General features: G+C 44.9%; 2 long non-coding RNA genes across 2 annotated transcripts in view; one reads left to right on the plus strand and one right to left on the minus strand.

Annotated features, from left to right (window-relative positions):
- LOC144095700 (uncharacterized) overlaps positions 1 to 26435 on the minus strand; it is a 301198-nt gene that overhangs the window by 153555 nt on the left and 121208 nt on the right. The window lies entirely within an intron of this gene.
- LOC144095692 (uncharacterized) lies at positions 15422 to 24608 on the plus strand. Its single transcript, XR_013306746.1, has 5 exons — positions 15422 to 15584; positions 18297 to 18608; positions 20894 to 20947; positions 23200 to 23287; positions 24474 to 24608. It is a non-coding gene; the product is annotated as an uncharacterized LOC144095692 (long non-coding RNA).

Raw genomic sequence — 26435 nt, forward strand, 5'->3', positions numbered from 1 at the left:
ACAGGTCCCCACTTCCCTTTTACAGAGTAGCATTCATGTTAGCGGGAGTCTGACATCAAAGGCAAAGAGAAAAGAAATATAATAAGAAGACCACGTGTGCTTAGAATCGAGAAACATGAATGTACGTGGATAATGCAAAACATTTGTGGCTGGAAGAGAAGATATGAGCTACCGAATTTTCTGTGTTCCTACGTTGTTTCGACTGCGGCGTTTTAACGCTAGAAAACAGAAATTTTACCTGTTTTAAATGTCTGCAAACCTTGGTAAAATCAACAAGAAAACTTCGCCAAATGTTTCAACATGAAATTTTAGAAGTGAACTATGCTCTTCAGCCTATTGAAAACAGCGGCAAAGCTGGCACAGGAGTGCCCACATCTTTAATCTCGAACGCTTCTGAAAACTTTCGAGTTAACAGCTCTGTGCAGCTTCTAAGTGCAGACTAAGGTGACCAATATTTCTCTTGTTTTGCTGTATCACTGATGTTTTAATCGAGTTTTAATGCCTTTTCGTTTATATGCTACAATCTTCAACCACGTCAGTCCAGTAATTGCGGAATTACCGCACTTTCGAGTCATTCGCATGTGTTTTATGGTATAGTGAACAAGCGCAAAGATTTCTGTCTTGACATTACGTGTTTTCTCAAGCTCTGTGCCACCTTGAATCTCAGCAGGTAATGACTCTGAGCACATACATCCAGGATTTTGTTTGTAAAACATTTTATTCGTCGTAAAGAGCTTGGTGCTAAGAGATCGCGTTAAGTGGTGGAGAAAGCATAGCCCTCGACGACTTTGCCAGTCCACTCCACCGCCAGAACTTGGGTCAATTGGATTGCAAAACATTTATTTCATCATAAAAATCAAAATGCAGATGATCAGTGCTAGGTGGCTATCAGTCCACTACTGACAGCGAACCGAGTAGCCTAATCAATCGTCCGGGTTTGAACTGCCAGGTCTGAGCTAACCAACACGGCCTCCCATTGCTCGAGAATAGGAACTTGTATTAGGAATTCCAATGGTAGCTCCTGCTTACAGTTCTACAATATCTGATCGTTAGTGGCTATTTCGCCAAATAGGGTGCATTCCGGGTCGTAATCACCGGGATAGAATTTTGCTAGTAAGTAAAGAGTCATTAAGGATCACGTCGGGAGTCGCCTACAGGTGGTCTCCTGCTCCTTATCTAAGGTTTTGTTTAGAGAAGGAATATGCTCCTTTATAGTTCAAAACGATTAGTAATGTCGGGGTCAAGAAACCCCTGAGGGGCAAAATTTGTTTTTCCCGTGAAACTTAGGCGCGCCACGAAGAGCACGGAGCCCCCACTGTTGAGTCGAGGAAAGAGGACCAGCGACCGATTTATTGCCCGGTCAGGCGAACACTGGCCCAGGCCCAGAACGAGCTCGCGCGACACGCACAGCATGTCTCACGTTGTTGTTGCCTGAAATATGATGGCACATACCCAGGGTGGGGGATTGGCCAGGGCTTGGTGCAGATCGAAACAGGGAAAGTCTAATCCAGGTTTATCTGAAGCGGCTCATAAATTGAGATGATTGTGAGTGAAAAAGGAAATCACGAATTTTGAGAGAGCTTGAGGAAATCGGAATGGAAATCAAGGAAACAAAGCGGTGCGAGTGGAATAACTAAATTTTGAGAATTAATGAGAATGAAATTAATTTTGAGAGGGAAGAAAAGGTATCGACAACTTAACACAAAAATGAAATCTAAGGTCTGAAGAAATCTCGTCTGGTCGGGTAGTAAGTAACTCATTTCAGCAGAAAAAAAGGCAGACGCCGACCAAAGGTTTTTGTCAAAGCAGACGTTTCGGCTTCCATAAGGAAGCCTTGTTCACAACAGACGTTTCGGCTTCCATACGGAAGCCTTGTTCACTTGTGAGGCTTCCGTATGGAAGCCGAAACGTCTGTTGTGAACAAGGCTTCCGTACGGAAGCCGAAACGTCTGTTTTGACAAAAACCTTTGGTCGGTGTCTGCCTTTTTTTCTGTTAAAATGAGTTAACACAAAAATCTCCCGGTTTCAATGATATACTTGTGGAGTAGCTGGCACACCTGCCAAATGGCATGCCCTTTGACGGTTGCACCGAAGGAGATGAGGATGTGAAGAGTAAGCAGCAGTCCTAATTCAGCAAGATGATTTACCAAAAACTGAATTCTCTGCCGTGCAAACCGCCGGCAGTAGAGAATGAAATGATCTATCGATTCAACGTCCCCGCATGACGCTCATAGATTCGACGGCGTGAACCCAGAACGGCATAAATATAGAATAAGGCTAGGAATCCTACAGCGCAGCAGCGTCATGGAAACCTTACATTGTCTTGATGCGCAGTAAAGTGTGTTCCATGGGAATTTCAAATGTTCGAAGTCTGCTGTACTAAGGATGGGCTCATTGGCTCAGGTGATGGTGAATTTGGTAACGTTCATAACGGGACGTGGTCAGAAGGGTGAGGTTTGGGACGCCATAGGCAACAGGTCCATTGATCGCTGATTTCGCTTATAAATTGGCCATCGAATTTGAATTAATGCCACAGTGCCTTGTGATCCACTGAAAGCGCATCTCTAGGACATGACGTGGCACAAAGTACATAAGGGATCGGTACAGGAGAGTAGTTTGCGAGCTTTCTAGTGCAGCCAAGACTGAGCGGCAGTCCGAGAGAATGATGACATGAGAAATATTGCAAGGAACATTTTGAAGGGCCAAACCAATAGCGAGAGATTCAGCAGTGAAAATTGGTGTATAATCAGGGACCCGGAGAGAATAACGCCAATCTAGTGTGTGTGAATAAACACCTACTGCTGCCTTTTCGCCATGTTGAGAGGCATCTGTGAAATTGCAGCATCTCTCGTATACTGAAACAGATGTTCTTCCAGGAGACCGTTTAGCACGTTGGCAGAAAAGTGTTTTGCGTAAAGTGGCAGCATATGGTTGAAGCAAACAACTGGTGCAGCCTGCAAACCGGTGACGCGCAGCACAGACCTAAGCGAGACTGTAATTCTTGACAAAAGGTGCTCGGTAAACACAAACTGAGACAGTTAGTAAATCGGCCAATGTTTATCTAGAAACAAAGCTGGGTTCGTCAAAAAAATTGGAGGAGCCACTCCAGGCACTGGCTCAAGTTCCCGTAAGAAGGTGCAACTGTGAGAAGCTGGAAGCGAGAGTTCAAGTCCCGTATGCGAGCTTCCCGAAAGAGCACACAATTCGCTACTGATTTTGGTAATCCCAGGCATAGCCGTAGAGCGCGCCTCTCCAAAAGAACCAGCGGTTGAATTTTATATCTAGGGCAACCAGAGAACAGAACGAAACCGAACTTCAAAATTGGTCTTACATAAGTTTTATAGAGAAATAAGAGAATGTCTCTGCGCATACCAAATTTCCTCTTGCTGACTCTCATAAGGCGACCGAGAGCTCGATCACCATTTAAGACTATACTTCAGATATGAGGTCGCCAGTCTATATGAGGGTCGTAAATTACACCTAGGCACTTTAAGGACTCAAATTGCGGGATTTGGGCGCCACAATACTGTAGACTTATATAAAGAATGGACGCTCGAGGAAAAATGAGAACGGAAGATTTGTTCACGTTAAGAGTTAAGTGTAACTTGCCCAGCCATACTTCCAGTGCATTGAGGTAGGCCTGAAAAAGCTGGTAAAGTGAGTGAACGTCTCTAGCAGAAGCGAAAAAGGCGATGTCGTCCGCATGCACATACACATTGACGTCGCCCTGCATTGGTATATCTCGCACAAGTATATTAGAAAGTAACGGAGAGAGTACGGAACCCTGAGGCACACCCATAGTTTGTGAAAAAGTCTCGGAAGTAAAGGAACCGTCCGAGCAGAAGAACCGCCTTTCTTTTATGAATTCCTGAATCAATGCAAGAATGTTAAAAGGCGGCCGAATTTCGTCCAGCATGTTCAATAGTATCGAATGCTCTACGCTGTCATATGCTTTAGCGATATCCAAGGTGACCAAAGCCGCGACCTCCTTCTTCTCCATTGCAATCCTAATTCTGTTTTACAAATCCAAGTGTACGGTCCAAATCAAGCACCCCCGACGAAACCCTATCTGAGAAGCACTGAAGGCTTGTACTGCAAGAACGTGATCGGCAAGACGGCTGCGCACAATGCGTTCAATAAGCTTAACCAAATTAGACAAGAGGGAAATCGGCCGAATGTTATCCATTACCAACCCTTTTTGAATCTTTGAGAAGTAAGAATATTTTCGCTATTTTCCATTCAGGAGGGAGCCAAGCTCTCTCCAGGGGCACATTAACCATATGCAATATATCCGAGGTAAGTTCTTCCACAAGAAACTTCAACATACCGATAGAGATCCCATCGCATCTGGGAGCTGCAGGTCCGAGGCCAGTAACAATGGAAAATAATTCAGAGAGTGTAACCACAGTGAAGTCTGCGCGCGGAGGGGGTAGTACGAATGAAACAACCAACCGCGCTTGAAAGCGCTGAGCAGGGCCTTGTGCTATCTGGTCAAGTTGATTTTTTGCATCCTCTGGTGTTAACACCACTGACTGTGTAACATGAGAGGTCGGTGTTTTATGGGTGCGTTCTATGAATCGGTACAAAACTTTGCGGTTATTAGGGCTGGATAGATAACTGTTCATATTCTCATTGTACTTATCCTTCGCTTTACTAATGGTCCTTTTAAATCAAGCCGCTAAAAATTTGTAATTTATCGAATTCCGCGGGCAGTGGTTATGAGAGAGGGTTTTCTAGACAGCTTTTCCAAGTCGATATGCTCTCTCACAGTCATCATTCCACCACAGGAAGGGCTGTTTGGTCTTGACTGTAGACTGCACCGTGAACACGGAGCGCTCAGAGGCCCCTAACACAGAACCGAGAACTTGGTTAGCACGATCCAAGTTATCAGGTGATGCAATGGAGGAGAAAGAGGATTGCACAAGTTTTTTGAAAAGTGTGTGGTTTACGAATTTTGTGGAGACGCAGTTGCCCTTAGGGGAGAAGCTGATACTGCGAAAAAAATCAGGAAGTGGTCACTGGAAGTACCACAATCCACTGTAGACCACGTAGAAACTTGCGCCCCGTTCACAGCCAATGTTAAGTCAATGACAGACCGAGAGTCGGAACGCAAGAAAGAAACTCCTGGACTCTTACAGCAACGCACGTTCCTTGCCGACATCCATGACCATAGAAGCTGCCCACATGCATCTGTACGAAAACTCCAAATTACGTGATGGGAATTGAAATCACTAGCAATGACCACTCGATTGTTAGACTGCAAAAGAACATTTAAATTATCTGTGTTGTGGACACCTGAAGGAAAGTAAACATTAGCAACGGTAAGGGGAGCACACTGTGCAATTGCGATATCAACAGCCAACAGTTCGCAGTCAGGTGTTTGAATTTGGTGTGCTCACGTGATCACGCAGCCAGGTGCGTTCTCGGCCTAGCCACATGCAGTGGCTAGGCTACTGCCCACAACACCCACCTCGTGCAACGAAGCATCACACGTTTACACGAGCTGTCGTGACGACGAAGACAAAGATTTTGCTTCCAAACTGCCATAATGGAGGAGACGGCGGCCGGTCGAAAAGCCTTAATGGAGCGAAGCCGGGACATCAATAAGGTGCGGCCGAAGCAGACCGAGATCAATGATCGAAAGGTATTCAACTATCAAGGTTGCATCGGAACAGAAGCAGCTGAAGAGCTGTTGGCAGCTGGAGGAGGAACACCAGCGCCTGGTGAACATTCCGACGGTGGAACAGAAGATCGTGCCAAGCCCATGGATACCGACGCACAGCCTGAGCGCAATGATCATGGGGACATGAGTGATTGTGAAGTCGCTCTAAATGACTTGAGCGACCAGTTCTGCAGCTCAAGTGAGAGCTTTGAAGTTGACCCCACCCCACCATCGACCCCTTCATTCAGCCTTGGCGAGCGTTCACTGGCGACGGAAAGCGGGACTCCCAGTGTGAGTGATGAAATCTACGTCGAGGATTGCCCCTTGGATGACCCAATTGTGCCCATTCCACTGGAATAACTGAAAAAAATTAACTTTGGAGATCAAAATTTATTGCACGCAGCTGCTGTGTTTTTCTTAAAGCATGTGATGTGTTTTCTGTATTTTTAGCGGGGCAAGTCATGAATTGGCTCCTTTCACAAGTTAATAAAACAAACTTTCCATCCGCACAATAAGTCCAGTACACCGCCAGCGTTTCCCGTTCTCTAGCGGCAGTTTGCTGGTCTAAGCAGTGACATCGGCAAATATAATCTTGGGAAGACAGGAAAATTGATCTGCATTGACCGCATGCCCTCTTGCATGTTCAGTCTAGTGAAAGGTAAGTTTATCAAACACGACTTGATGCAGAACATGAAGCAAAGCCGGTTCTGGAAAGGGTCAGCATGAAGGCAATGATGTCAGATCAACTATGCTGCGTGCACTGCACTTGCAGCATGTGGCGAAGTGGCAACCACTGCACGCATTACTAGTACAAACCAAAGTATTCCGCTTTCATGCTCTTAGTCTCACTTGTTAACAATGAGTTACAGAAGGAAAACAAACGCTATACTTGTAATCGTTGTCAACGTTATATCATTTTGTTATAACTATGCAGTAACTGTTCAATTGCACCACTGCTAACCCTGCACCAGTTTTCCTACTTGCCAATATGTACGCCACGCTGTCGCAATAATGTAGCACTGAGCCTATCAATGCGTTATTCTCTTTAGTAGGAACAAAAGCCACCCAAACATTAAGCTGACCAAGCTGAACAGCAAACATAAGGCACGTGAGTATCATGAAGCACTCAATATCAAGACCTCACTCAATCACTGCGCAAGTTGACCGCAGCGTTGGCCCAGCGGTGCGGCGCTCTCTTGGTGAGCACGAGGTCGCGAGTTCGATTGCCGTCGCACCTGCTGCATTACGATGGCGGTGAAACGCAGAAATGCACGCGTATCTACACTTTCGTTACGGCTAAGAATCTCGGGTGGTCTGAATTATTGTAGGACCATTTCCTTCCGTGTACCTGAAAGCCTTTGGCACATAAAAGCACTTTGATAATCCGAACTCTTTGACGGGAGGGCGCATCACGAAAGCTGGGATACCCTTAACATAAACCATTAGCTTGCGGGGAGCTTAAGTGTGGCTAAAGCAGCTATTTATGTTTGGGAGCCGTGTGCACTGTCGCGGACAAAATCTCCAGGTTGAGAAGTAAAATTTTCTAAAATTTCGAATTCTAAAAAGAAAACAAGGAAAAGGAAGTTTTTTCAGAATTATTCCAAGCACTGGGAAAGTATTCAAAATCAGATTATGCAGAAAATTTATATCCAGGTATGCCCGAAGTTTGATATCAAGAAATCTTTTTTTTTGGTGAGGCCAAGAATGTCAATGCAGATGAACACTGAAAGGTCCAAGACGTGGCCATCGGAGAGTCATCTGTTCAGCATCTAAAGGACGGTGTTTAAAGAGTCCAGTCAGGCTATAGTCACTCTAGAAGCTAACCCAGCGACATTGTGTGATCCGGGAGTATATGTCGAAATCCGACTCAGTCAAGAAGCAAGCTGGCAGACAAGCCGACCAGCGTGCTTTTATGCGTAAGCACTAATTCGATGGGTACCAACAGTGAGCGAATTCGACCCTTATCGTGTTGTCTGTTCGCCTAGTGCGAGCGCTGCGACCCGCGGCTCGGCCCGCTCTTCGTTGTCTTCTACGTGGCAAAAATCCGTGCGTTCGCACTGATTCGAGCGTAGCAAACATTCTCTGCAGTTTTTTTAAGATGCGTACGCTGAGCACAGAACAACAGTGCAAGAGCATGCCTGAAAAGGCGCTCCCAGAAACGATACAGCCTGTGCAATAGATTGGCCGCTAAGAACTGAAACTGGCTTGAAGCTTTTGAACTTCGAAGACTCGCATTCGAGCTGCCGTCAATATGAGAGGGTGACGAGGCACGGAGGAGAAAAATTTTGCAAAATATAAAAAACTCTCATGTGTTGTTGCAAACATTGCATTCTGGTGTAATAACACTTTGTTTATCTATGATCAACACGTTTGAGAATCTATAAAGTCTTTTTTTTCAGAAATTGGAATGTTTCCAAGGGCATAAAGAACTATAGCCTACTTTTTATTGGCGGTAAAGTACATTTCATTAGGCGTAGATATGTGGCAGCGGTAAAATAGCAGCCGATAAACAAATTCAGTTATAAAAATTCACACCGTGTAGAACCTCATTTTAATGTAAAACGCACCTGCGCGACATTTGTCATTCAAACCTTACTTACGAACTTAATGGCAAGGATATTGTAATGGCTATACCACGAATTATTTTAGAGAAGAAACATGACTCTAAATGGAGCGAACTTTTCGCGTTTCTTATTTTTTCACACAGCGCCCATCACACATTCAGTGTTCACTGGAATATTAGATGATGGACGAAATGAGCGGCGCCATCTCTTGCAGAGAGAACTAGTCTTTGCAAGTTAGCTCGGTAGAGAAAACGAAACTGGTGCCCAGCGTTGCATAAAGACCGCTGCGCTTCTTGTGAAATCTGTACTTACGACGCACTGTTGTGCTACGCTGTGCACTCAACGAGGATACTACCATGCGTGCGGGAACAAGGTATGTTTAAGTTTGTCTTTTTTTTTAATGGGCGCGTACGTTTTGATGAACGTTGACGTCAGTACGATGTGAGTATAAAGCGGGCCCGAACGTGTGCAGGTATGAAATTCTGCGCTGATTTTTCCGTGCATCTATGAACTCTGTGCTAATGCATAGGCGCTTGGACATAAACATATCGACAAGCCCTTGAATTACGAAATAGAAAGGCATAAGGGCAATGTTTTTTCAGCCGGCGCACGCAGGCGTCACTCAAGCATGCAGTCCAGTCGCAACAAAGAGCTTTCCTTGATTTTACCGACAAATCGTGGGAATCTATGCACTTAGTGCGCTCCAGCTACCAACCTCCATAATTTGTCCGTGTGGTCTGCAATAGCAGTGCACGTTATCTAGAACCCCAGGTCGGAACTATACCGAAGCTCTTCACTGCGGCACCTCCTTCCCTATACCTTCAATCACTCCTTTTTTCATCCCTTCCATGTCGGCGCGGTTGAGGTAGCCTCCGAGAAGTGAAGCGTTTGTTGTGTATTTCCTTCACCACAAAAAACATTTTAATTTTTTTCTCTGCTGTACTAAAGTTTACTTCAAGCCAACCATGTGCAATTAACTGGGAAATTCTGTGCGTGCATTGGTATTGAGTTTCAATTTAATAGTGATATTATTATCGTTGTGGTAAGTGGCAACAATTTCCTTCGCGAGAAAACCATTCAGTCTTTGGGAGATAAGCGTGCCGGAATCCAGCTTGCTAACATCACACTTGCGCACTCGGCTTTGCAGCAATTGGTGGTGCATAAAAGAAGGAAGTGCTAGCCTGCGCGAATATGCAGTATGTAGCTATAGTCCATTGAAGCAGGCGCCAAAATAAAAACAGGGAGTGAGATTCTCAAGAACGTTCTTCTTTGTCTTCTCCGCATTTCGCGCTTGGACATTCGCGCACAAAGCTGGGAGCCCCACCGAAAGAGTTTCTGGACGACTCCCGAACCAGCTTGTCCACTCATAACCGCTTATTTGTTCTGCCTGATATGGAGATGTACGACAAGGTATCCACGACAAGGAAGGCCCTAGTAGATGTCAGTAACATCTATGTGCGACCCACCACTTGAGAGACGATCTCCCGAGGCAGCTACATGCTGTGGGCTCGACTTCAACAAACACAGCAGTGTTCACATGATCATGGCAACACATCTGCTACAGTGAACCAAGTCGTGCTGCCTGAGGCCGTAGAAAAGGCACCCACTCAACCGCGAGCACTGCGATCACAGACATGGGCACGGCCAGCCAGCTTTGTAACGAAGATGTTGTGGCTGTCAGGGATGACGGAGCCGAAGAGGAGGATTACCAGCCCAAGTTCGCTGCACTTGTGACCAGCGCCAAAGATTCTGTTTCTGAGGAGTTCGACGCAAGCCCTGAAGACTGGCCTTATCGAAGACCAAATTGTCCACATCCCATTGGAATGACTGCACGTTTGCTTGGACTTTCCTCAAAACGAGCATGTATGACTTGTGTTTCAGGTAATTTTCAGCATTCTTTTTCTTACCAAGTGCTGCAATCGATATCATGCTATCAGCGATTAAACGCAGCCCGAAGCCTGCTGATCATGCTGCGACTTCTATACCGGCAACTACACTGACGAAAGCTCGCCACCTGATCGACGCCTCCCCTCTTCAGGATAGATACAAGCTCAACTCGTCATGCTTCCAACCCTCGGAGCAGCGCGGCTAGATGTGGTTAGACACGGCTTGCGGTTCTGCTTGTGGAACTCAGCAGCGCAGTACTCTCTGTAAAAGGCCGAACGATGGTCGCTAACTATGCTGAACCTGCGTTCACGTCTGTTTTGGTATTTACGTACAATGAGAGCTTTCTAATCATTACCTACCAGCCAGCAGTGGGCGCAGCTGTGGCAAAGTGTTTACGTTCGTATGCTGAGCACAACGTCCCGGTATTGAACCTGCGCCGCAGCTGCTGCATTTTGACGGAGACGACATGGAAACAAGCCCGCGTGCTGTGCGATGTCAGCGCACGTTATAGAACCCCAGGTGGTCGAAATTAGTCGAGAGCTGAGCACTAAAGTTTTTTCTCATTGCTCATGGGCAGCTTTGGTATGTTAAACCCCACATTATACAAACCATACTTCAGCATAGCACATGACACCATTCGTATACCATATCGGTTTACCTACCCTACCATACATATGGTTCCCTACCAACCATACCATACCATACCACGCCATACCCTACCCTACCATACCATACCGTAGCGTACCGTACCGTGTCCTTTCATATCATACCATCCTATACCATACCATAGCATAAAATAGTAAAGTCGTTGTTGTACAATGTTTATTCGGCTTCTTGAGGAATTGAACTTAGTGCCGTCACATGAAACGCCACGTTCGGCCCCACGAAGAGAGAACAAGGATTATCACGCGTCACTTTTGAAGCAGTAGACAGGGGGACCCCCCGGTACGCAGGTTCTACTCCGCCGAGCAGCCGCACAGGCAGGCGTCAACTGTTGGAGCCCAACAAGGGTGCCGCGTCCAAAGAAAGGCCGCCGCTGTGGCTCAGTGGTTATGGTGCTCGGCTGCTGATTTGAAAGACGCGGGTTCGATCCTGGCCTCGGCGGTCGCATTTGGATGGAGGCGCAATGCTAGAGGCCCTTGCACTGTACGAGGTGAGAGCACGTTAAAGATCCCCAGTAGGACGAAATTATCCGGAGCCCTCCATTACTGAGGTACAGGTAAAGGTACAGATGGCGCCCCCCCCCCTTTTAATGAAAATTTAATTAACCTGTTTTAATAGAAATGGGCCAAGGTGTCTAGTACGTGCCCCGGCTCCTAGCTTTTTTTCATGTTTGATCTGTTCGCCCAACCCCAGTGAAGAGATAAGGTACCGAAATGCCGTCTTCCAAAGTTGCTTCGACTACGGCGTTTTAACTGTGGAAAGCCGAAATTTTACGTGCTTAAATGTCTCCAAAACTTGCCGAAATCAACAACAAAACTTCATACAGTTTTTCGTCACGAAATATAAGAACTGAATTATTTCGTTTCAGACATACAATCTTGGTCTACGCCGGTCTTGTCATTGCGAAATGACGGCACGCCCATAGAAAAATGTCCTATGGCCGGCTATAGAATTTTGTCCCAAATAGCTATAAACATTTCCTATTTCTGTCTGTAGCTGTATATGCAGGCTGATATATTTTCTATAGAGAGCTTAAGACAGTTGTATGGTTCCAAAGCTATCGCTTTAGTGGCATAGATTTTTCAATAGCTGGCAATAAGCACCTCTGTGGGTGCTTATAGACGTTCATGAAAGTTCATAGAGGGACATAGCTTTTTCCACAGACGCCCATAGGACGTTTTTCTAAGGGCATACGCGTCATTCGCATGTATTTTATCTTAGACTACACAAGCGTAGAGGCTTCTTGAATAATACTACGAGATTTCTAAAGCTCTGCGCTACCAAAAATCTCAGAAGGTAGTATTTTCATGCGCAGGCATCTGAGAGAGACCCCTGAGGGGCAAAATTTGTTTTTTGTTTACAACTTCCGCGTGCTAGGCAGAGCATGGAGCCCCTGCCTCGTGCAACGAGGCATCGCACGTTTGCACGATTTGCCGCGAAAACGAAGTAAAAGTGTGTCGAACTAGGCTATCAACAGCAGTGATGGATGAAGAAACTCGAAGTACGCCATCAGGAGCCTCAAGACAGCCTCTCATCGCCCTTACCAACACGCTGCCAAAAAGAAACAGCCATTATCGCTTCGTCCCAGCGCACCAACGAAAGTATCTCCAGCAGTCGAGACACCCCAAGTGCTCTTCCAGCCACGACAGCATCCAGTGCAGGCTGCGGCAGGAAAGAGCAAATGGATCTCGTCTCCTCACAGCCGGACGCGGAGTGCTTGACCCATGACCAGGACGGTGGGACTGACCGTGAAACCATGTTAAAAGATGACGAAAGAGACAAGCTGCTGGAGGTCATCGGCAACATCAGAGCCAACAGCCTAGAGCCAAGCCCCCCACCTAGCCCGCCCACGCATGCCATCAACGCCTACAAAAATGCTCCCCCGGTGAGTGATGAGAGCGAAGCTGAGGATCTCCCGGTTGATTAACCGATTGTACCCATTCCTCTTGAACAGACAGAAAAGGTATTTAGTGCGCAGTGTTAAAAAGAACTTGGAGATCGAGATAGCCACTGCGTATTTTTTTTGCAACTATGTGAAGTGTTTCCTTTTTTATCTTAGGCTCGCAGGCCAACCTCTCAGTGCTGTCAAAGATGAACAAACATACTTTTCCACCTCCAGTATGCTGCCCTAAGCCATGACATTGGCAAATCTAATGTGAAAAGACCGGCAAATTAATCTGCTGTGGCCGTACGCGCTCTTACGTCCTGCACATTGTGAAAGATCAACCGCATCAAGAAATGGTCGATGCAGAAAGCGCTGCACAAACAGTTTACAAAAGGTCAGCATGAAGACAGTGATACCTCGCGAACTCATGTACTGCATTTGCTTTATGTGGTGAAATAGCAACCATCGCACGCATGAGTACAGGAGAAACTGTTCCGCATTATTCTTTCGGTCTCACTGGCTGAAAATGAGTAACAGAAGAAAAACGATTGCTGTTCTTGGAATCGCTTTTACAGCTATGATATCATTGGTTGTAACTGTAACTGTTCTACTGCATCAATGCTAAGCACTGCACAAGTTTCCCTATACTTTCCAATATGTGCGCCACGCAGTTGTAATAAACTAGCACTGACCCTATCTATGCGTTATTTTCTTTGGTAGGAAAATAAGCCGCCCAAAATCAAGCTGACCAAGCTCAACAAACATAAGGCACGTGAATGTAATGAAGCACTCAATACCAAGACCTCACTCAATCACTGCACAAGTTGACCGCCGCGTTGGCCCAGCTGTGCGGCGCTCTCTTGGTGAGCACGAGGTCACGAGTTCGATTGTGGCCGCTACTGCTGCATAACGATGGCGACAAAAGGCAGAAATGCCCGTGTATCGACTGTTCGGTCAAGGCTAAGAATCTGGGGTGGCCTGAATTATTCTGGGATCATTTCCTTCTGTGTACTTGAAAGCCTTTGGAACATAAAAGCATTTTGATAATAGAAAATCCTTGACGGGAGAGCGCATAACGAAAGCTGGGGCACCATTATCATAAACCATTAGCTTGCGAAGTGCTGAAGTGTGACTAAAGCAGCTATGTATGATTGAGAGCCGTGTGTGCTATCGGGGACAAAATCTCCAGGCTAACAAGTAAAATTTCCTAATATTTCGAGTTTCAGAAAAAAAAGCAGGAAAACGAACAGTTTATTTTTCCTATTAATTGGAAGCATTTGGAAGTTATGAAAAACAAGAATGTGCAGCTAATTTATATTCAGATATGGCCGAAGTTTGGCATAGAGAAATCTTTTTCATGCGTTCTTGTTAACATATTTACATTATACTGCCCGGTGCTCTGGCATCCCAAGCACTGCCACTTGCTGATGTGTGGTGTCGACGATGGAGACTTTTGCTTGCGTTCACAGCGATGGTGAGGGAAACAATGTTCATGCGGATCAACACTGCAAGGTACGAGACGTGGTCACTGCAGTGTCACCTGTTAAGTTTCTAAGCGACGGTGTTTCAGGAGTACAGTCTGGTTATAGTCACTCTAGAAGCTAATCCAGCCATATTGTGAGATCCGGAAGTGTGCAGTCGAAAGATGACGGCGCCGAAAAGGCAGCTTACAGACAAGCCGATCAGCCTACTTTTATGATACGTAAGCTGAGCGCAGTGCACCGAGGTTGCAGTGCGCAGTTGATGTGGCCCTGCCAGAAATGATATAATATGTGCGGCAGCTTTGTTGCTAACAACCGAAACTGGCTTGAAACCTTCAAATCGCGAAGGCTTGCGTTCGAGCTGTCGTGAATATGACAGGGCGATCACGAAAAGAGTAAAAAAAATCATAAAAATATAAAGAATTATGATTTAGTGTCTGCACACTTGCAATGCAGTAGAGAATTCTTATATAATCACACTTCGTTTATCTATTGTATGATTTAACCGGGCGCGACATGAGCCAGAGGCAAAAACTGTGTATTCGGCGAAAACGTACAAGCGCAGGGCACAGACAGCCACGTGGAAAAAAGCCGCCGCGCGTCACAAGCCAGCGGCGTACGTCATCACTCACGGTGCACACAATGGCCATATCGGCACGTTATCACATTCTTTCCTCCTTAGTTAATGCCGTAGCGTTGCACAAGTCGTCGTTCCCGAGCAGACCGTCCAACAACCGGTGGTGCTTCAGCGCTCGGAGGTTCGGGTTCTGCACTTGGAGTCGCTGGTAATCTGCTAGCAGTATGCTAGTCGTCCCGTTTTGGTCAGCTGGTAGAGCGACTGCTCCGGTGAAGCGGTGGTCCCGGGTTTGAACCCCGTACTAGGACGAATTTTCTTTAACTTTGAAGATTCTGATAAAGCTGTACAACCATCCTTTGTATCCGTATGGCTGCGCTCGGATGGATGCCAATGACTAATTTGCTCCATTATTAGCAGCTGATTAACAAATACAGCTGTAAGGCATTCGCCTCATCTATAGACTCATTTTAATTTAGAACAGACCGGCGCAGCATTCGCCGTTAAGGCCTTAGTTATCAACTGAAAGGAAAGCATGATGTTATGGCTACACCCTGAATTATTTTTAAAATGAAACAGCATACTAAAAGTAGTGCTGTTTTTCTCGTGTCTTCTTTTTTTCCGCTGAGCCGCCCATCCCGCTTTCAGTTTTTACTGCAACAACCGATGATATACGAAATGCCCAGCGTCGTCTCTTGGCGCTCCGAGATCTACGCCTGCCACGTTGGCTCGGTCGAGAAAAGGAAACTGGTGTCCGGTGGCGAATAAAGACAGCGGCGCTGTGTGTGAAAGCTGATGTTCCGACGCATTGTTACGCTACGCTATGCCCTCACCGATGATACTACCACGTGTGCGGGAACACAGTATGGTATGTTACAGTTTCTCTTTTGATTTTTTTTACTGCTCGTGAACATTTCAATGAACTTTAACGGCAGTACGAGGTGTGACTAAGCGCGCCGACCCGTATACAGCTCTCACTTTCTGCGCTGATTTTTCACAAACCTTACCAGGTGATCAGTGTTCAAATTGCGATAGGGAGTGGTCTTTTCTTGCATGCTATCAAATATAGGAGCAAACTTCGTGATTTTATGAGTGCATCCCCGCTCAGACGTAAACAGTGCTTAACCAGTGCCTGCTTCTTAAGAAGATCGTCCTCCGCACTTGTTGCCACTTCGACTGTGCTGTGTTCACCACTCCTGAGGTCACAGCCCACGTTCCCTCGCTGACATCGCCAAGGTTCTTGGATTAATATCAGATGAGTGCTGTACGCACGTTCCTATCTCTCTTACGAATAGATAGTCTTTGTCTTCCCGTCACCACACGTGTATGCAACCTGTGTAAAGTTCGCGTCCCTCTAGATTGTTCATTCACCATCGTAATGCAGCCTTTTCCATTGACGTCGAAGAACGTGCCTATAAATTCGGTGCCTGACCGTTACTTCACCAGTGGGCGGAATGGCAGCACTATGAGCATCATGCTTACCCGCTGCCTGCTTCTTAGGCAGATATGTTAACTTCTGAATGCCCCCTGTATTCGCTCTGATGATCGGTTCTTCTGCTATTCTCTTGCCCCCACCCCTCTTGCGAGGGATTTGCTTATATTTTCAGTTACTCAGAACTCGCAGTTTGTATTAGTAGGTTTTATGGGGTTTAACAAAGGAGGCCGTAGTGGAGGCCTGCGGATAATTTCGGCCACCTGGGGTTCTTTAACGCGCACTGACATCGCACAGTACACGGGCCTCTAGCATTTCGCCCCCACCGAAATGCGACCGCCGCGGCTGGGATCGAACCCGCGTCTTTTGGTCAGCATCCGAGCACCATAATCACTGAGCCACCACGGCGGCTTTTTTATTAATAGATTGTTGCAGAGTGTAGCTGTTTAAAGCAATCCTGGTCTTACTCGCTTTCAAAGCAATTTGAGCCATTCAAATGCGCAAGCTACTACCGAACAACAGTCGGTGTCTGATATGTTCGCTGAGATTTTGAATGGACAGAGAAGATTGGCTCAGGATGTTGCCGAATTTGAACATTTTCACGAATCTAATAATGAACGTCTTGACACAACTGAATCGTGCATGCCTGCTCTGGAGTCCTCGTTAGAAAAGCCTGCAGCCGACAGCGGCAGTTTCGGCAGTGAACTCGCATGTCGAACATCCGAACTTCATAGTATTTCAACTAAGAATGATGATTTGGAAGAACGTGCAGGCAGGAACAACTTAAACTTAAATGGTCTGCCGAATCCTCTGATGTAAATAATGAGCGCCTGCCCTCGTACATCGCAAAATTGTTTGAGAAGAAACTTAAAATGGGCCGCCTTCAAACAGAAAAGCACCATTGTCTTGGAAGGTCTTCACGTGACAGTCCACGTCCCGTGATTACAAGGCTTCTTGACTTTGGAGAGAAAGTTTTATTGTTCAAAAATGGCCACATGCTTAAGGAATCCGATTTCCGCATATCCTAGGGTTTTTGGATACGCGTTCGCAATATCAAAAAAAAAATCTTTGGGAGGCGTCTGAAAGTTTCAGGAACCATGGCTGCACGGTCCGAATGTGGTTTGGTCAGATATTGATTGATAAAGTTCGGTGCAACTGGAGCAGTTCCTCTAATACACTGGAGAAAGCACCCCATAGCACGTCATTAAATAATGCTACTGAAGCACCAGCCAATTCGCCTTGACTTCCTTGTCACAGCAACAATAATATCCGCGTGTTAAACTCAAACGCAAGAACCCTTCGTAATAAACTTTCCGACTTTAACCCTTTGATAACTGCTCATGCATCCCCTCCCCCCCCCCCCCCACCCTTATTGGCATTACTGAAACGCGGTTACATGATAGAATCTACGACTCCGAAATTGCGTAAAGCGGATTCAAGTCGGTCAGAGTTGAGAGACCAAATGGCAAAAATGGTGTTGTCGCCTTCTATATACAGTCCCACTTGAAGTTTTTTGTTCTTGAATTCCCATGTGAAATTGAATTGCTTTTGTGTGAGGTTTGTTTGGAAAGCTCATTCTCTTTAACTGGAGTGTTTTACATGGCTCCTGGCTCTTGCGGGAATCATTTAATTACTCTTAGCAAACTTCTGCACGATTTGAACTCATCAAATATAATACTTATGGGCGATTTTAATGCGCCAGGCATTAAGTGGCCTTCGCTTAGAATTACCGACCACGATTCCTCTTTGTCAAAAAAAAACTGTTGCATCTTTTCTTACCCCTTGGCCTCACACAAATTGTCGACGTGAACGCCAGGCAAACTGCAGTCTTAGACCTAGTTTTTCTTAGGTCCAATCTTTTCGAGAATGGTTTCCAGGTGCTGCGTTCTTGATAGCATAACTGACCATAATTCCATATTATTCTCGATTAACTGCACTGCTCCCAAATCCTGGTTCGATTACAATACTTTTCGTGATTTATATTTCTCCAGGGATGCTGCTGTTATTGGCACATTGATTGAATCCTTTGATAAGTGTGAAAAATTATCTTTGACCAGTAATACTGATGCGCTTGTGGGGTTTTTGAAAAGTGGGCTCGGTGGCTGTGCCATGCCACTGCCAGCTAAACCTATGGTCTTCGTGATGCAGGTGCTCATCGCCGTGTCACTAGCATGTCAACCACTCTGCTGACTTCGCACTGGGGTGTACCGTCTAAGCATGCGCCAGAGTGGAACAAAAACGAATTAGACACCGGGTTCGGGACTGTCATCACCGAGGCAACAGGCGCTCAAGCACCATCCGTGGATGCCTGGGAGCTCGACCGACGTTGGGTGGACCAAGCACCAGGGCCAGCGATCCACCAGCAGCATATAATAGGAAAGCGACCTTCGTCAACACTCTACTGGGAACGGTGGCTCTGCCACGACACTGCGAGCTAAGTCTGTTGCTTTCGCCATGCAGGTTAGTACAACTGAACGACTTTTTTCTAACAAATCTTGTAATTGCGCTTTGATACAGCTACCCAACCCTCAGATCTGCCTTGCCGTCGTAACTGAAAGCGTATCTCGGATTCATTGCTGTTATTTTCGGGGGACATTGAAACCAACCTCGGTCCTGACAATAATGCCGCCGTACTAAGTGAACTGCAGAAATTAAATGTGAGTCAGGATAAACTAATCGCGGAAATACAAGATTTCGAACACCAACTCCAGCTACAGATAAGAAAATACTTGATCTGAGCCAAAGGATGGCTCAAGTAGAAAGTCAATATGAAAACTTTGATTCTCTGCAGACGGAAATTGACAGCGTCAAAAGTGATACGGCTCAAACTACCTAGCCCATATGCGGATTAGAAAAAGTATCCATGACTTAGAAAATCGATCCCGACGCAACATCCTAACATTTTACGGCATACACGATACATACCGATCGGAAACCTCTGCGAAATCGGAACAATTATTCATTGATCAATGCTATAGCCTTTTAAACGTAAATTTAGATAGACACAAAAGAAACAGAACGCGCTCATCACATCGGCTGCCACTCTGACAGCACAGACATTCCAATCATCGTAAAGCTCATATTGCACGAAGCTAAAAAGCTTATCTTGGCTAATGGACGCAAATTTAAGAGCACCGATATTAGTATCAGTGAAGATTGTTCGCGGCCTGTTAGAACAGCTCGTCAGCATCTTGTGGCGTTTGCAAAAGAGAAATCAGTATTTTTCACCCTTCCCTTCAATACCCTCTTCATTGGCCCCAAGCGATATTACTACGATGCATATTCAGAAACAGTCAAAGAAATTTCATACCAAACATCTCGTAATACCAGAGTAAGAAACTTGCAATTCTTCGCCTCACCACATCCTTTCATTTTCCGCAATCTTTCCTAACATTCGTAGCTTTTTTCGGAAACGCGACACAGTATTCAACCTCATGTCATCATCCGATAGTATAGCATACTCATCCTAACAGAAACTTGGCTGACTAACGATGTTAACGACTATAAAATACAGACTTTCCCGGTTTTGACATGTATCGCAAAAATCGTAAAGAAACACGAGGTGGGGGAAATTTAATAGCAGCAAGCCAACAGTTATCATGTGGGCCCATTAATCTTACCTTATACCTAGAAGCTATTTGGCTTCTCATTCGAGCATCACCCCAAACGGTACTGCTTGGCGTCTGCTACCGCCCTCCAAACAGTCATGATTTCTGCATAAAATTAAACAACATACTGCGTGATGTTGCTACATCACACCCTAACGCGCATATTCTATTAGTCGGTAATTCTAACTTTCAAAATGTAGATTGGTGTACCCAAACGGCTGCAAACACTGAATCAGAAAAGTTTCTTGCCGTGTGTCGTAATTTTAACCTTACAAAACTAATTACGGAGCCGACACGTGTTGTAGACTCCGCCAGTACGTTAGACCTGATACTAACAAATCATCCTGGAAGTAATGTCTATTTCTTTCCTACCAGAGATCAGTGATCACAAGGTAATTCATGCCACTTTTTCATTTCCCTCCAGCCCCACGTGTCACTTACTAAAAAACTATCACTCTGTACGACAAAGAGAACTATGAGGCGATAGATAATGAACTAACTGCCTTCCTTCCGTTCTTTGAAACAACATTTCAAAACAGATCTCCTGAAGACAAGTGTCTTGTCTTTAAAACTAAGGTGCACGAACTAACAAACAAATTCATTCCGAAAACCACTTTTCATGAACGTCACCCCAAACCATGGTTCACAAGGTGCATTAAACGAATAGAAATTAAAAAATAGACTTCTCCGCGCAGCCAAACACAGACCGAGCATAAATACTACGCAGCCGAAAAATCTTGGCTAGCTGCCATCCGTGACGCAAAACACTCTTTTTTCCGGAATAAGTTTTGAAAATTTTTTGAAAATAATACACCCCCAACAGCACCGTCAGGTTGTTCCCACTCACGAATATGATAAATTAATCGCAGATCCTGGCAATGCTGACATGTTCAATCACGCATTTTCATCTGCATTTACCAAGGATGCCGGCACACTTTCTGCGTCTACCCTTCCCAAAAACATAACGAATAGCATGCCGGCTGTAACGTTCTCTTTTGATGGTATCGTTTCCCAGATTGAAAATATTAAACTCTCATGATCAGCCAGCATGGACGAAATTAACACGAAGGTAATAATAAATCAACCGTACCTCTGCAAAACTTTTTTGCCATATATTTTCGCACTCATTGTCTGCAGGTCTTCCGCCTCCCGACTGGAACGTAGGAAAGGTCGTTCCCGTCTACAAATTCGGTAATAAAAACCCCCTTTGAATTATAGTCCCATCTCACTAAGCAGCGTGCCGTGCAAAATCATGAAACATGTCATATACTCACATGTCATCAAATTCTCAGATACTAGCAACTTTTTTCTCAATTCACAACATGAATTTAGGAAAGGGTTTTCATGTGAAACATAGTTGGCAATTTTACTACATGACCTACATGCAAATCTTGATTGTAGCCTTCAGAGTGACGCTGTATTCTTAGATTACGCTCAAACACTCGACAAAGCTTTCCACCGATCCTTGCTGCTAAAACTTTCCCTCTTAAATATACACCCTAATGTCTTACGGTTACAACAGTTTCTCACTAATCCTACTCAATCTGTATGCATTGCCAGCCAGTCGCCTAGCTCTCTGCCCGTAACCTCAGGCGTCCCACAGGGATCCGTCCTGGGTCCTGTTCTTTTTAATATACATTAACGATTTACCCTTGCACCTGTCTTCCTCAATCTGCTTGTTTGCTGACGACTGCGTCATTTATCGTACAGTAACTAACGTCTCTGACCAAGACGCTCTTCAGACTGAACTTGACAGCGTGCAAGAATGGCGCGATCAGTGGTTAATTAATGACGCTTGACCCTAACAGATGTAAGCTCATGTCATTCACCCGAAGTCTTATATCTTTTTGTTCTACTTATGCAATAAACAGCATACCAATGGTTAACCTGCCCTGACAAGGTGACACTGCACTTGTTCCATTCGGTGACTCAAAACTGATTTTGTCAGCCGCTTGGGCCGCTGCAAACGCGAGAACACATTCTGCGCGATTGGGTTCCCGCGTTTGGCTGACAGCATTCATTTCCTAGCTTCTCTCGGCGTAGCCCAGATAGCTGACGCACGGCACGTGCGCCTTCGACAGAGCGCGGAGGCTGACGCCAATAAGCGCCTGAAGGTGGCGCGGAAAAGTACTAAAAGTACTACCCATAACTGCTTGCTCTTCTCTCTAGGCAGTGTGTTATGGCGCTGCAATCGGCACCGCAAACTTCAGCGCAAGTTCTCCATAGAATCTGTGAAATCATTTAAGTACCTAAGCAACACACTATCAACTAACCTATCCTGCAATGCGCACATTAATGTCAACATCATTTCATCGACTAACAAAAATTAAAATTCCACAAACGTCACATACGCCGTGCACAAAAAGACTTGAAATTCCTGGCATATAAGTCACTGCTAAAACCTTAACTTGAATATGCATCAGCCATCTGGGATCCCCATCAAGACTGTCTGAAGGCTAACCTCGAACGAGTTCGAAATCGCGCTGTATGGTTCATTCATTCCACGCTTCAATTGTAATGCAGACGACAGTCCTCAAATTTTTGGAGCTTGCCGTGCTGAGTGTATTGCCACAAAGCTGACTGAATATTTTTAAAATGTTGCTGATATAACTTTTTCTGTATAACTAATTACCCCGAATTTGTTTGTTCTTGTCTTGCTTTAACTATACCCATCCTTGTCATTGTACAACTGCTTACTGTTCTATAACTGTTTTATCTGGAAGTTCTGTATTTTTTGAAGCGCGCCCACCCCTGTAAAATCTCCGGTTGGAGTTTACAGTACATCAAAACAAATAAAAATAATAAAAATATTCATGTCATAAGTGTATCGTCTTTGAAAACTGAAATTGACTGTCACTTCTTTCCCACCACCGGCGCATTGCTAGCCTCTTCCTTTCTCACTAATTCTCCAACAGTTCGTAGCACGAGGCGCCCTACATCGTACGCTGCATGCACATACCTCAGTGCCACTGGTCATCCGCTTCGAGTTGTCCATCCAGGCTCCCGTATTAATAAATTCTCAGCCTCGTTTAATCTCGAGAAGCACCTGAATAGAATGGCCTTCCCCACTATGTCACAACCATCACCTGCCCATCAAGATTCTACCAAGAAATAGCGCAGCTGATATTAGATTCAAACTCATGTTATAAATAAACCCTCGCAAGTTCTGGAAATCGATACTACGCAATAACAGCACTTCCAATAGTTTATAGTTAATGACGTTAATTTTTCAGATTCATTGACAATTGCTTCTGGCTTTAATTCCTATTCTCATTCCGTGTTCATATTGGATAACTCCACTGTTCCTCCTTTAGTTGTGGCTCATATCCTCCTGTTGAAAATGGAATCATCTCTTTTGCAGGTGCTCTGAATATGATCCCCCAATTAGGTACTAGAAAGAGCTGCGACCCAGCTGACATACCAAACTCCTTCCTTCTTCGCAGCTCACTTTGGACACGCAGATACCTCACCACAACCTTCCGTGTGTCATTATGGACCAGCACTGTTCCCCACTCCTGGAAGCTTGCAAAGGTAATTCCGTTGTGATAATTCGGCAGCACTCAACTACTGCAGAAATATAGACCTATTTCCTTGACTGCCCATTCATGCAAATTGCTCGAACATATAATTTTTAACACATGAAATTTCTTGAAAACCACAATATCCTAAACAATAACCAGCATGGTTTCCGTCGAGGATTGAGCACTACTCCCCAACTAATCTAATTTAAGCACATTTGTCAGTCATTAGACTTAAGTGGACAGGTTGACTGCATTTTTGTTGACTTGTACAAAATGTTTGACAACGTTCCACACCCAAAACTCCTCCAAAAACTTGACTCTATTTAAATAACCCTTCCCTGGTTGGTTGGATTTCCAGCTTCCTGAACCAGCGTTTTCAGTCTGTATAATTTAATTCATCTATTTCCCCCCTGCTAGTGTGTCATCCGGCGTTCCATATAGTTCTGTTTTAAACCGGCTTCTTTTTCTGTTATGTATTATTGATCTGCCACGTTGCGCATCCCTTAAAATTCGTCTTTAGCTGATGATTGAGTCCTGTACCATAGCATTACCACAAGACTTCACCATGAATTGCTTAACGACTCGTTTGCTAAATTATATAGGTGCATGGTTCAAGAATTGATAAATGAGCATTAATTTCTCCAAAACTGTTCAACGCACTTGTCTAGACGGCTAACTCCTGCTATATTCACGTACACTTTTCACGGCCAGGATTTAGAAAGATTTACTGAATCTGAATACCTTGTTCTTGATTTTCGTCATCACTTGTCATGGTGGAAACAATTTGATGTCACATGTAACAAGCTTTTAAACGGACCGGGTACATCCATCGTACATTGCGCAAGGCCCCAGAATGTACCAAACTGCTGACATATAAAGCACGTATCCGCCCCATTCTTGATAATGGCTGTATCATATGAAATCCTCATCAGAAATCAGATAATAAAAATTGAAATCAGCTAAAAAAAACTTAGTACACCTCATTTTTCGCAACTAAGGCCGAGATTTTCCCCTTCTCCCCTTCACACAGCCCCAAGTCTCACAGCACTATCATCGTGCCACCCATAATGCTCGAAGTTTTTGCACACGATGTTTCATTCTGAGCGGCATCCTTCACTAAACAATTATGTGAACTTTAACAAACCTTCCATCACTAGAAGTTTCTGCAGCCTGAACCTTACCCCTTCCTCTTGCAGCACTGAGACGTCCAAACACCGCTTCTCTCCTCCGGCCATCGAACTTTAGAATTCGCTGTCTGAAAACGACCGTTCGCTACCCATCGAAGTTTTTTTCAGCTACTGCTTGTTAGTGAAATTCAGATTTTTTTGTTTTGTGTGGTGTTTGTATTTTTCTGGATGACTGTTTTTCTATTTCTTGCCCACTCCTGTAACAGCATCGGGACTGCAATATAAATAAATAAATAAATAAATAAAAATAGAAGAACAATTAAGCTTCGCCGTAAGAGTATAAACAAAATAGCCCCTTTTCCTTTTTATTTTTTAGTTACTCTATTATCAGTAAACATCCCCAACACACTTTACTGTTATACACACAACGCATTCACTTGGTGCCCCTCTAACACGCTTGAACGACGCAGACAAAGAAAAAAAAATGCGCTTTGTGGCGTATGCCTTGCATGCCCGCCTGGCACGCAGATAGCCTGCATTCAAACTCCAATGTAGGCGTTTTTTTTTCATTTGAATGTTTTCGTCAGGTTTCTGAGGCTTTCCTGTCTATCCTAGGTCACAGCGCAAGGCTGTTTGACCGCACGAGATGTACACGCTGTCGTGTAATAAATAAAAATATAGACTTATATGAACGCCAAAGTAGATAGGCAAATCGGCAAAATTGCTCAGCTGGCGGACGCCGGCGTTGCTGAAACATGTAGTCCAGTCGCAAAAAAGAACATTCTTTAATTTACCGGCAAATCATGGCTATGTGTGCATACAGCGCGCTCCAGCTACCAGCCTCCATCGTTCGCCCGTGTGCTGTGCGATATGAGTGCACGTTGTCTAGAACCACCATGTGGTCCGAAATACTCCGACGCCTTTCAGTTTTGCGCCTCTTTCTCTCTACCTTCTTTCACTGGTTCCTTCATTTCTTCCCTCACGGCGCGGAAGAGGTGGCTACCGATAAGCCAGACAGTTGCCGCGTCTTTACTTGCCCATAAAAAACATTTTCATTTTTTTTTTCCGCTGTGTACTAAGGTTACAAAACAGAAGACTGGGCAGGGCCAAGACACAAGAGGGAAGCGAACAGGACCAGCTGAGATACGGGCCTGGTAAGTGTGTTAGTGAGGCATCGGTACACCTGTATAAGAAAGAGCTTCCCTTTCTTGGTTTGGTAAGATGATTTCGTTGGGTGTGGTGCTTTGAGTGTTTGTAAAAAAAAAAACTGAGCTCGTCCTGTTTGCTTCTCTCCTGTGCCTTCTGCCCTGCTCAGTTTTATGTTTTGTAATCATGTCATACCAACTAGCCCCTATCGCTCCCTCTTGGAGTACTAAGGTTCACTCCAAGCTAACCAAGCGCACATTGTTTTAAAATTCTGTGCGGTGTACTGTTATTGAGTTTCAATTTATTAGTGATTTTATTATTGTTGCGTTAAACGGAAACATTTTCCTTCTCGAGAAAACCATTCCGTCCTTAGGAGATAGGCGTATCGAAAACTATCATGCTAACTTCACGCCTACACACGCGGCTTGACCAGCGTATCAAGCCCATATAAAAACTGCTGCAGGCTCTTTCTCTAGTCAAGCGATCTTTTCATGGCAGCAGGGCAGGTCATTATAATGTCGCAAATAGAAAAACTGACAGAAAAACACAGCGTCTTTTCTTGCAGTAATACAAGCAATAAACGCCTGCTTTCATGTTGTAAAACGCACTGTTAACATATCTGCTTCACACACGTCCTCCATCTCATTCAAAATATGACGGTGGATTTAAGAGTGAAAATAAACCCTGACAACTGCGCCGGACATTGAAACATTAGCGTTAAAAAGCGTGCATATGCGTCTCAAATTGAAGTTAAAAGATGGCATAACGCAGTCGGCCGAGGCTCGTGTGTTGCTATACTGCATTTTGCAGAAGTAACTTTGCTATACGGCAACGCATGTGTGCACGCAGCACTAAATGCCCACTCACAACCCTACCCAGTGATTT

This window comes from Amblyomma americanum, chromosome 1 (assembly GCF_052857255.1).
Source record: "Amblyomma americanum isolate KBUSLIRL-KWMA chromosome 1, ASM5285725v1, whole genome shotgun sequence".
Classification (NCBI taxonomy): Eukaryota; Metazoa; Arthropoda; class Arachnida; order Ixodida; family Ixodidae; genus Amblyomma; species Amblyomma americanum.